Here is a 10,905-nt window from a genome sequence, read left to right as displayed (position 1 = left end):
ACAACTTTATTAAAATACAAACATGCGAGTGGTTGCTTAGGCATTGGTTGCGACTATCTGCCCCCACCATGGGGGACAGACTGACATTCCGCACGATGCAAAAGTCAGAAAAGGGGAATACACTTGGGGGTAGCGACGGAGCAGGGAAGCCCCCTTGACAGAGTGGACAAGCAATAGTTAGCCCCCGATTCCTTTAACGGAATCCCTCGCAGCAGCAGCATTGGAGGGGCAGGCACAGCCAATCCATGCCCCTCAACCAACCAAACCATAAACCAATGCCTAACCACAACCTTACAAGTTGTGACGATTTGCTACGCGGTAGGCAAAAACCAAATGGCCCCAGCCAATCAGCCAGATGGACAAAATTCCTACCGGGCCCCAGGATGGTAAAAAGATTAACAAGAATATGTAAATATGGATTGATAATGGTGGAAAATATATATTTATAATAGGCTAAAATGCTGAGCAAGGATAAATAATAGAGGGTAAGGGCTTGCTGAATTAAATATCTGAACTGGAATACAAAAAGGGAGGTGTGAGGAGGTCAGGAAACTAGTAAATGAAGTACAAGATATGAAAATATTGATTTTTTTTAGTTCTTTTTTATTTTTTGTTAACTGCTTTCTATTTTGCATCTTTCATGTGTTTTGTTTTTCTATCTTGGTAGGTTTTTTTTCTTCTATTAGGGTTATTTTTTGTTCTTATTCTGTATGTTTAAACTTTGAAACTTTTTTTATTGTTTGTAAAATTTCAATAAATATTACTTAAAAAAAAAAAATCCTACCGGGCCCCTGCCCCAAGAGCAGACGACCCCATGACAGGCATAGCAAGGTCAAAGCGAACAACCCTATTCTAGGGAGGGAGGGACGGGCAATCCGATGCACAGGCGAAAAGAGGAATCCCTAGCCTCGTGCAAGGAGTTTTAGCATTTCTGGATGTCAATCAACAAATGGCAACATTAACTTCATCCCAACAACAAGGGAAGCCCCAATCACATCAGTGGCCAACGATCAATTAGCCCGCCCCCAACTTTGGAGAGTCCTGGCGGCCCCCACCACAACACGTGCTCTCCATGAAGGAGAACATGCTTTGTAAGGATGAAACAGTGAGAGAGGGGACCATGTGTGCTCTCTTGAGCCCCTTAGAAGAAGGGAGGAATGTAAACTTTGTTAGAAAAGCTGGACGCCTCTCCATCTCTCTGCTGAGAGGTGGCAAAATCCCAGGGCGTGCCCAGCACTCACCCAGGGTCTGTGCCCCGTCGGAAAATTGAGGCACGGCAGAGACAGATGTAGCTTTAAGAAATATGGTTTATTCACCTATTTATCCACTCCAGCAGATGCAGAATGCCGCGGCGAGACTTCTTACGGGGTCCACACCATGGGATCACATTCTCCCAGTGCTATACCAGCTGCACGGGCTCCCAGTGGAGTACAGGATCAGGTTTAAGGTGCTGGTTTTAACCTTTAAAGCCCTATACGGCCTAGGACCCTCGTACCTACGGGACAGCCTCTCCTGGTATGTTCCATGGAGGACCTTACGGTCTTCAAACAAAAACATCTTGGAGATCCCGGGCCACAGGGAGGTTAGGCTGGCCTCAACCAGAGCCAGGGCTTTTTTTCAGATGTGGCCCCGATCTGGTGGAACGCTCTGTCACAAGAGACCAGGGCCCTGCGGGACTTGACATCTTTCCGCAGCGCCTGCAAGACAGAGCTGTTCCACCAGGCCTTTGGCCAAGGCCTTTGGTAATCCTCACAGAACTCTAGCCCAATGGTTGCCATGAATTTGATTTTGAAATGATTTTAGAATGTTGTGTTACTTTTATTGTTGTTAGCCACTCTGAGCCCGGCTTCAGCTGGGGACAGCGGGATATAAATAAATAAATAAATAAATACTTATTATTATTATTATTATTATTATTTATTTACACCTTCAGTCTGCATGGAGGGAGTTCAGATTTTACAGCACGGTCATTTCAAGAGGGGCTTGTCACTCACAGCAGTGCAGCTCTGGAGTCCAAGGCATCTCTCTACCCAGCCTGCAGCCAGCCTGCCCAAGATGGATCCCAGTCTTTCTTCTTCCCTTTCTTCATCTCAGCAACTCTTGCTCAAAACTCTCTTTCCCTGTCACCTCACACCCAGTTGCTATGGGAAGCTTCCAAACGCCCAGTCTCTGTCCACATTTCAGGGCAAGGAAGGAGGACAGTTGCATTGCCCATGGATCTCAATGGCCCTCTTTTGTTTCTTAATGGCTCGAGCTTGATCAGGTCATTTTGCATAGGCTACTTCATGATTTCCTCTGCAGCTTATATTTCTCCCTTCACATGCCAAGTAATCAAAAACTCACAATTTATTAATTTCTAGGGTTCAGGAGGAGCGGTTCCTCCCAGTCTCTAACACCATGATAGATTCAATCTATAACACGGGATAATGATACAGGTTTGCAGCTGCAACCTGTTTAGAAACCAAGCAAACTATAGTGGCACCTGGGTTCTCAAACGTAATCTGTTCTGGAAGGCCGTTCCAAAACCAAAGCATTCCAAAACCAAGGCGTGCTTGCCCATAGAAAGCAATGCAAAATGGATTAATCCATTCCAGACTTTTAAAAACAACCCCTAGAACAGCAATTTAACATGAATTTTACTATCTAACAAGACCATTGATCCATAAAATGAAAGCAATAAACAATGTACTGCAGTCACACAATCAATCAATCAATCAATCAATCAATTGGTAGTTGAACTGGGTTCCACACAGTCACAAAAACAAAACAAAAAAGAGCCGCAAAGACAAAAACGCAAAATTAATAGCAAAACCAGACAGACCTCAGCGTAACACACAAAACGGAAGCGTAACACTCAAAATGGAGCATGTTCGGCTTCCGAAAAAAGTTCGCAAACTGGAACATTTACTTCGGTTTTGCAATGTTTGGGTTCCAAGTTGTTTGAGAACCAAGGTACTACTGTACTGCCTTATCTCAAATCGCCAAGAAAGGTGCTGCGATAGAAAAGGTGCAAAAACTCCAACCCTGCAATAATTGCAGATCATTCGGCTTTTTTGCAGGCATGCCAGGAGGAAACCTCAAGCTTGATGGGTGACTGTAAGAAGGGGGGGGGGTGTCACACAGAGACAGGAGATGTTTAAATTGCTGCCACTCCACTTTCCTTCAGCGGCCAAATCTACACACAATTATATCATCTGATGTCCATTTGGCAGCCAGGGCAGAGGACTGGCGTGCCTGAGAAGTGGCTGTCAGAGTCACTTACAGGGAGACGGGGAAATGAGTGGACATTACGCTTTTGAATCACGGCTCAGCAATTTACGCCGAAGGATGAAAAGTCATCTTCATAAAATAGCCACATGCACTCTTGCTGAAATGGCCGTAATACAGTCTTCACCCATGTAAGAAATTAATATCTGAGCAGGGTGGGGGGAGGCAGCAAAAAAGGCTCACAGAGGAGGATCAGTGTCATAGTGACCCAAGTCTTGTCCACCAGCCTCTCTTGCTAAAACAGACAAGCATCTTGTAAGGCAGACAGACTTCCAAGCTCTGCTTTTTTCAGGATGATGTCTTAATGCACCTCTACATGAAGGTGTAGTGGGACGCGGGTGGCGCTGTGGTCTAAACCACAGAGCCTAGGGCTTGCCGATCAGAAGGTCTGCGGTTCAAATCCCCACGATGGTGTGAGCTCCCGTTGCTCAGTCCCAGCTCCTGCCCACCTTGTTGTTGTTTAGTTGTTTAGTCATGTCCGACTCTTCATGACCCCGTGGACCAGAGCACGCCAGGCACTCCTGTCTTCCACTGCCTCCCGCAGTTTGGTCAAACTCATGCTGGGAGCTTCAAGAACACTGTCCAATCATCTTGTCCTCTCTTGTCCCCTTCTCCTTGTGCCCTCAATCTTTCCCAACATCCAGGGAATCTTCTCTACTCATGAGGTGGCCAAAGTATTGGAGCCTCAGCTTCAGGATCTGTCCTTCCAGTGAGCACTTAGGGCTGATTTCCTTAAGAATAGATAGGTTTGATCTTCTTGAATGGATAGGTTTGATCTTCTTGCAGTTTGAAAACACATCAAAGTGCAAGTAGATAAATAGGTACTGCTCCAGCAGGAAGGTAAATGGTGTTTCCGTGCGCTACTCTGGTTCGCCAGAAGCGGCTTAGTCAAGCTGTCTGCAGACAAATGTCAGCTCCCTCAGCCTATAGAGCGAGATGAGCGCCCAATCCCAGAGTCATCCATGACTGGCCCTAATGGTCAGGGGAACCTTTACTGTTGTGGGCGAACATATCAGACAACACAGCGATTCTTCCAAAGCAGCTCTTTATTTGTAAGCTGGAACAAAACTAAGCTGAGGAGCTCAGTCAGCCTGCTCATATTGAGCTCCAGAACAATGTAACTGTTGCCATTTTCTAAAACTATCCAATCACTGAACGTCACTTTTCGATCCTTCATTTGCATAACTATCTACAGTACGGGTGTCAAACACAAGGCCCGCGGGCCGAATCCGGCCCGCCAGACCTCATCATGTGGCCCGTGTAGCTGCCAGCCCGCTTCCCCCTGCGAGGCGGCGCACTGTGGGCGGGGATGGGGGGCTGGAAGGAGGACGGTGGAGAAAGCAAAGGCGCTCCCTTCCCGCGCTGTTACTCGGCCAGCCTGAGAGAAAAATTCTGAGGCGGCGGCGGCCTTCGTCCAGGGTAGGGGGGCCATAGCGAGACTTTGCCCTCCCGGCGGCCTGGAGCATCTGGAGCTGGGGCGGCTGCGGGACCCACCGGGCAGCAGCGGCGGCGGCGGAATCACCTCCACTTCTTCTCCTTCTCCTCCTCCTTCGTCTTGCTCGCCGTTGCCGCCGCTCTCCTCTTGCTCAAGGCAGGCCTGGAGCCGGGACAACCCGGGCTTCGAGCCCGAGGAGGAGGCGGGCGAAGCGGGTGAAGCGGCCAGGGCGGCTGGCGGGAGCGTGGCGGCGGGGGCCATGCTGCAGATGGGCGTGGTGGAGTGGGGTGCCTTCGCCCTCAGAGCCCGACGCCCGGGAGGGCCTGCCGAGAGCGGGAGGCAGCGGAGGTGCAGGCGGCGCGGCGAAAAGGAGGAAGGTGGGGGGGAGGCAGGCCAGCGGCCTTGCTCCGCCGGAGGCGCCCCGCCGCTGCCGCCGCGTTTCCCTCACGAGGAGACGGGCAAGGAGGTCGCTGAGCAGCCGCCGCCGCCTCGCCTGGGCCAAAGGGATGGCGCACCGCCTGCGAGGTGAGTCGCCGCCCGGCCGGGCCCTTCTATCGCCCTTCCCGGCTCGCGTCTCTCCTGTTTCACCTTATTACTTGCGTTCAGCTCCTCTGCAACCTCCTTTCCCACCTTTAGCACACTTTTGATTCCCTTGTTGGCCAAAGGCTCTACCACAGACATGTCCAAAGTCCATTTCAGGGGCCTAATCCGGCCCCTTCGGCAGTTTATGGGGTAAAATCCTCCAAAAACCCCTCAACAACTTCAACCCTAAAAAAAAAAAAAGCTCAACAATTTCAATCCTAAAAAAAGCGCAACAACTTTGGTTGGCCCTCACGGCCCTTCACTTCATCAAATCTGGCCCTCCTTGAAAAAAGGTTGGGCACCCCTGATCTACAGTATCCCCCTGCTGGCCCAGGGTGAGAACTTCAGTACATAACATTTACCTTTACCTTTACATGAAAGTATAACTCCAATGGTCCAAGCCCCAGCATCTCCAGTTAAAAGATTCCTGTAGCCCCCAAGGCTGCATTAAGGTGGGCTTGTTTTACTGCTGTTTTTCTAGAAAAAGAGGTGCCAGAGTTTACCATGAACTTCTCCCTTGTTCTCTTAAAATAGCATTGCCACCCACCTGATAGGTGCCGGAGCTGAGCTTTGGTGAGCTCTGGCTGAAAAAAAAAGCTCTAGTTGGTCCCCAAAATAGTGCTCACCCCACCTCTTTCAGGTATACAGAGCCAAAGCCATTTAGGGCTTTAAAGGTCAGTACCAACATCTTAAGGGACGCAGGTGGCGCTGTGGGTTAAACCACAGAGCCTAGGGCTTGCCGATCAGAAGGTTGGCGGTTCGAATCCCCGTGACGGGGTGAGCTCCTGTTGCTCAGTTCCTGCTCCTGCCAACCTAGCAGTTCGAAAGCACGTCAAAGTGCAAGTAGATAAATAGGTACCGCTCTGGCGGGAAGATAAATGGCGTTTCCTTGCGCTGCTCTGGTTCAACAGAAGCGGCTTAGTCCTGCTGGCCACATGACCCAGAAGCTGTACTCCCACCAATAAAGCGAGATGAGCGCTGCAACCCCAGAGTCGTCCATGACTGGACCTAATGGTCAGGGGTCCCTTTACCTTTACCTTTACCAACACTTTGAATTGTGCTTGGAAACATACTGGGAGCCAATGTAGATCATTTAAGACCGGTGTTATATGGTCACGGCGGCCACTCCCAGTCGGCAAGTCTAGTTGCCACATTCTGGATTAGTTTCCAAGACAGCAATGGAGTTTCTCACACCATCACCACAGGGCTAGGAATCTTATGGTGTGTGTGTGTTGTGTGTGTGTGAACTGTCCATTGGCATCACTGGAGATTTATTATTTTGTGGCGCCCATCCGGGTATTGCCCTGTCCCAGACCTGCTTAGTTTGACGCAAGGTGGTACCTTCATAGATAATCTCCCATCACCTTCAAAACTTTGCCACTTTTGAAACCCACCCCAGAAGTTTCCAAGTGAATCAGTGAATTATCACACGGAAAGGAAGGACTCTGTTTCTTTTTTTAAAAACTGACCACCATCCCAAGTGTGGCTTCTAGACTTAATGCACACACTGCGAGACCAGACCAGACTTCAGATTACTGTATCTTAAAATTACATTAGCAGGAATTATCCACCCTTAAATGACTCCGTCTCCAGAATGATAATGTAGGAATGAAAGATTAAAATGCAATTACACTCTTTAAAGCCAAGGGAGGTTAATGAAAATGTTTTCCAAGTTAAGGAAGACTCTTTCACACACAGCCTGGAATCACTTAATGAAATCAGCCAATGCGTCAGCTCAGAGGCTGAAGGTGAAAAACAACTGTTATGAGTTTGCGGGGAGCAAGCGCCCCTAAAATTGCTGGGTGCCAGCTTGCCCCCATAACTTCTGAAATTAACCAATGTGGGATTTGAGCAAGGGATTTAGCATGGTTGGCGGTTCAAATCCCCGTTGCTCGGTCCCTGCTCCTGCCAACCTAGCAGTTTGAAAGCACGTCAAAGTGCAAATAGATAAATAGGTACCGCTTTGGCAGCAAGGTAAACAGCGTTTCCATGCGCTGCTCTGGTTCTGCAGAAGCGGCTTAGTCATGCTGGCCACATGACCCGGAAGCTGTAGGCCGGCTCCCTCGGCCAATAAAGCGAGATGAGCGCTGCAACCCCAGAGTCGGCCACGACTGGATCTAATGGTCAGGGGTCCCTTTACCTTTACTAAAAAATAAGTCAAGCCAGCTTCCTCCGGAGCTTGGCTTAGAGAGGTGCTGCCAAAGAACAAAGACAGGGGGTGGTAGAGTCTTTACCCTGGCAAACGTTGAGACATTAATCATGGGGGGTTGGGGAAGAGATGCCCTTTTTACATGTTATAACGCAGGGCTGCCTCTGAAGGCGGTTTGGAAACTTTGGAAAGCAGGTGCAGAATTTGACAGCCAGGGCAAGACGGTTTGAGCATCTTACATTTATCCTGGTCCAACTGCACTGGCTACCAATTAGTTTCCGGGCCCAATTCAAAGTGCTGGTTTTGACCTATTAAGCCTTAAATGGCTCAGGACTAAAATCTCCCCCCCCCCCTATTAATGAATCCAGACCCTGACATCATCCTCTGAGGCCCTTCTTCGTGTGCCCCCTCCTTGAGAGGTCTAGAGGGTGGCAACACGAGAACAGGGCCTTCTCTGCAGTGGCTCCCTGTCTGTGGAATGCTCTCCCCAGGGAGGTTTGGCTGGCACCTTCATTATACAACTTTAGGCTCCAGGTGAAAAATGTCTTTCTTCAACCATGCTAACGCCCTTTTAAATGTGTTGAGGAAGTCGGGGATTATTGGGTTGTCTTTGTTATTATTTTTATGATGCATTTTGTGGTTTTTATGCTGTAATTTTGTGTTGTGAAGTGCCCTGAGATCGACAGGTATAGGACAGTATACACTTTTTTAATAACAACAATAACTTTCCCCAATTAAGGTATGTCCTCTCAGCTCAAACATACTAAGTGAGACTCACCATAGCATGTGTGGCTGTTGGCTCACTCAACTGGGCTTCTCCTTCCTCGCTTCTCCTGTTGTCCTTTAAGGTAAAGGTAAAGGGACCCCTGACCATTAGGTCCAGTCGTGGCCGACTCTGGGGTTGCGGCGCTCCTCTCGCTTTACTGGCCGAGGGAGCCGGCGTTTGTCCACAGTTTTTCCGGGTTATGTGGCTAGCATGACCAAGCTGCTTCTGGCGAACCAGAGCAGCGCATGGGAACGCCGCTTACCTTCCCGCCGGAGCGGTACCTATTTATCTACTTGTATTTTGACATGCTTTTGAACTTAGGTTGGCAGGAGCAGGGACCGAGCAACGGGAGCTCACCCCATCGTGGGGATTCGAACCACCAACCTTCTGATCGGCAAGCCCTAGGTTCTGTGGTTTAACCCACAATGCCACCCACGTCCTCTAGGCACCCTCAAAATCTGCTCTGGTGAGTTGGGGGAGCCCTTGACATGGAGGGGGGGAAGGCGGACACAGAGGCAGCTGAAGGGGGCCAAGAGAAACTGGAAATCCTGTTGCAGAAGCCTGTGGAAATCACCTAGGGCTGGGCGATATATCGTCCAAAACCTGTTTGAAGTCCACATTGTGATATCGGTTTCATAATTATTGACCTGGCAATATATTGCGAATCATGATGTGTGTGCTATGCAAATATCAGTGTGTGGGGGGGGAGAGCCAGCCAGTGCCTCTACATAGCTCCATCCTTATTTCAGACTAGAGCTGGGGAGGCCTGAAAAAAACCTGGAAAATTGGGGGGGGAGTATTTTCCCCCAAAGCTATTTTTTTCTGGAAAAATGGGGGAGGGTGAGTTTGATATAGTTTGAATATTCCACACACTTTCTCCCCAATTTTCCAGGAAAAAATTTTTTGGGGGAAAAACAAAAAAAAAATGGGGTCCCCCCATTTTTATGCTTTTTCCCCAGGCCTTCCCATCTCTATTTCAGACATTGTGATATATTGTGATATATTAGCTGGTGATATATCATTATATTGAAAGCCAGATATATCGCCCAATCCTAATGTCACCCACTGCTTTTCAAGGAGAGTTCACATTCAGCGGTTGAGCAGCCCGGGCTTGGAGATGCAAATGAATCGTGGTACATGCATGTTATAAACTACGCTCCTGGCCTTGCATACAAATGGGATTTTGCTGTTTGCTATAGCAGTGAAGTGACCATTTCAGAAAAGGCAGAAAAATGGCTGGATTTTAAGGTGGACACTAGGCAGCATGCTCAGCCCAAGCAAAGCCTGCCTGTCTGGCAAACGTCCTCAAATGAGGTATGGAGGAACACTAATAGGACAACAGGGAGCATCTATTCGCAGGCAGGAATGCATCATTGAACTCTCTCCCACTGAACGTTCGCAACTAATGGATGCCATGGAGGGCAGCAATGAAAAGGCAACACGGATGTCCTTATTGAAGGATGCTTGGGAGAATTCCACTCAATAATAATAATAATAATAATTTATTATTTATACCCCGCCCATCTGGCTGGGTTTCCCCAGCCACTCTGGGCGGCTTCCAACAGAATATTAAACTACAAAACCTATTAAACATTAAAAGCTTCCCTAAACAAGGCTGCCTTCAGATGTCTTCTAAAAGTCTGGTAGTTGTTTTTCTCTTCGACATCTGATGGAAGGTGTTCCACAGGGCGGGTGCCACTACCAAGAAGGCCCTCTGCCTGGTTCCCTGTAACCTCATTTCTTGCAGCGAGGGAACCACTAGAAGGCCCTCGGTGCTGGACCTCAGTGTCTGGGCAGAACGATGGGGGTGGAGAAGTTCCTTCAGGTATATTGGACCGAGGCCGTTTAGGGCTTTAAAGGTCAACACCAACACTTTGAATGGTGCTCGGAAATGTACTGGGAGCCAGCGTAGGTCTTTTAAGACCTACTCTCTAGGAAGACCTACACTCTAGAAAGCCTACTCCTCCAAATGTGCTTTAACTACAATGGCTGGGGGTACAAAGGGGTGTATCTCTCCAAAGTCACCTGCTCTGATTATGGAAGGTGTCAGGTTCCACCAACATATCAGTCACCAATTAAAAAGAAAAACAAGTCCGCTGGCCAGAATAGACCAAGGCGTCAGATCTTGGACAACAGCTACCAGTCTTGGGAGAGGACAATGGTGGCAAGACCAATCAGTGGCCTTAGCTGCCGCTGAAAGGCAACTTCTTATGTTCATGTGTTATTGTGTTTGACAGAATAGTGATTGTAAAGTTTCTTAGTGCTTTTGTGATTATCATGAGCCACTTTGAGCTCTATGTTTGTTGTTGGAAAAGTGGAACAGAATATTAAATAAAATCTAACTAGGTTTGAGGGGAAGAGGGATTTAAATAAGGTGTGTACTTACATTGGGACAGGTGTGTTCTAGCGGCAGGGCCTTTTTAGTGGTTGGCCCTATATTTATGGAAGGTCCTCTCCCAGGAAGTATGGTCCCCCATCACCGGCGACTTTTAAAAGAACGCTAAAGACATCCTCTTTTCAATCTGCTTGTGATTATGTCTTTAATGAAGTTGTGTCACTCAACTGAAGGGGAATGATGTAGATTTTAATTTAACTTTTTAAATGCATATTTATTTTGCACACTGCCTTGGGAGGGCAATTCCACTGAAAGGCGGCTTGTGAATTAGCAATAAAATAAACACTTTCCCTTGTGTAAAAAAACACCCC

Source organism: Podarcis vaucheri (genome assembly GCF_965113315.1).
Source record: "Podarcis vaucheri genome assembly, chromosome: 9".
NCBI classification, from domain to species: Eukaryota; Metazoa; Chordata; class Lepidosauria; order Squamata; family Lacertidae; genus Podarcis; species Podarcis vaucheri.
Note: the sequence above shows the minus strand (reverse complement) of the source record.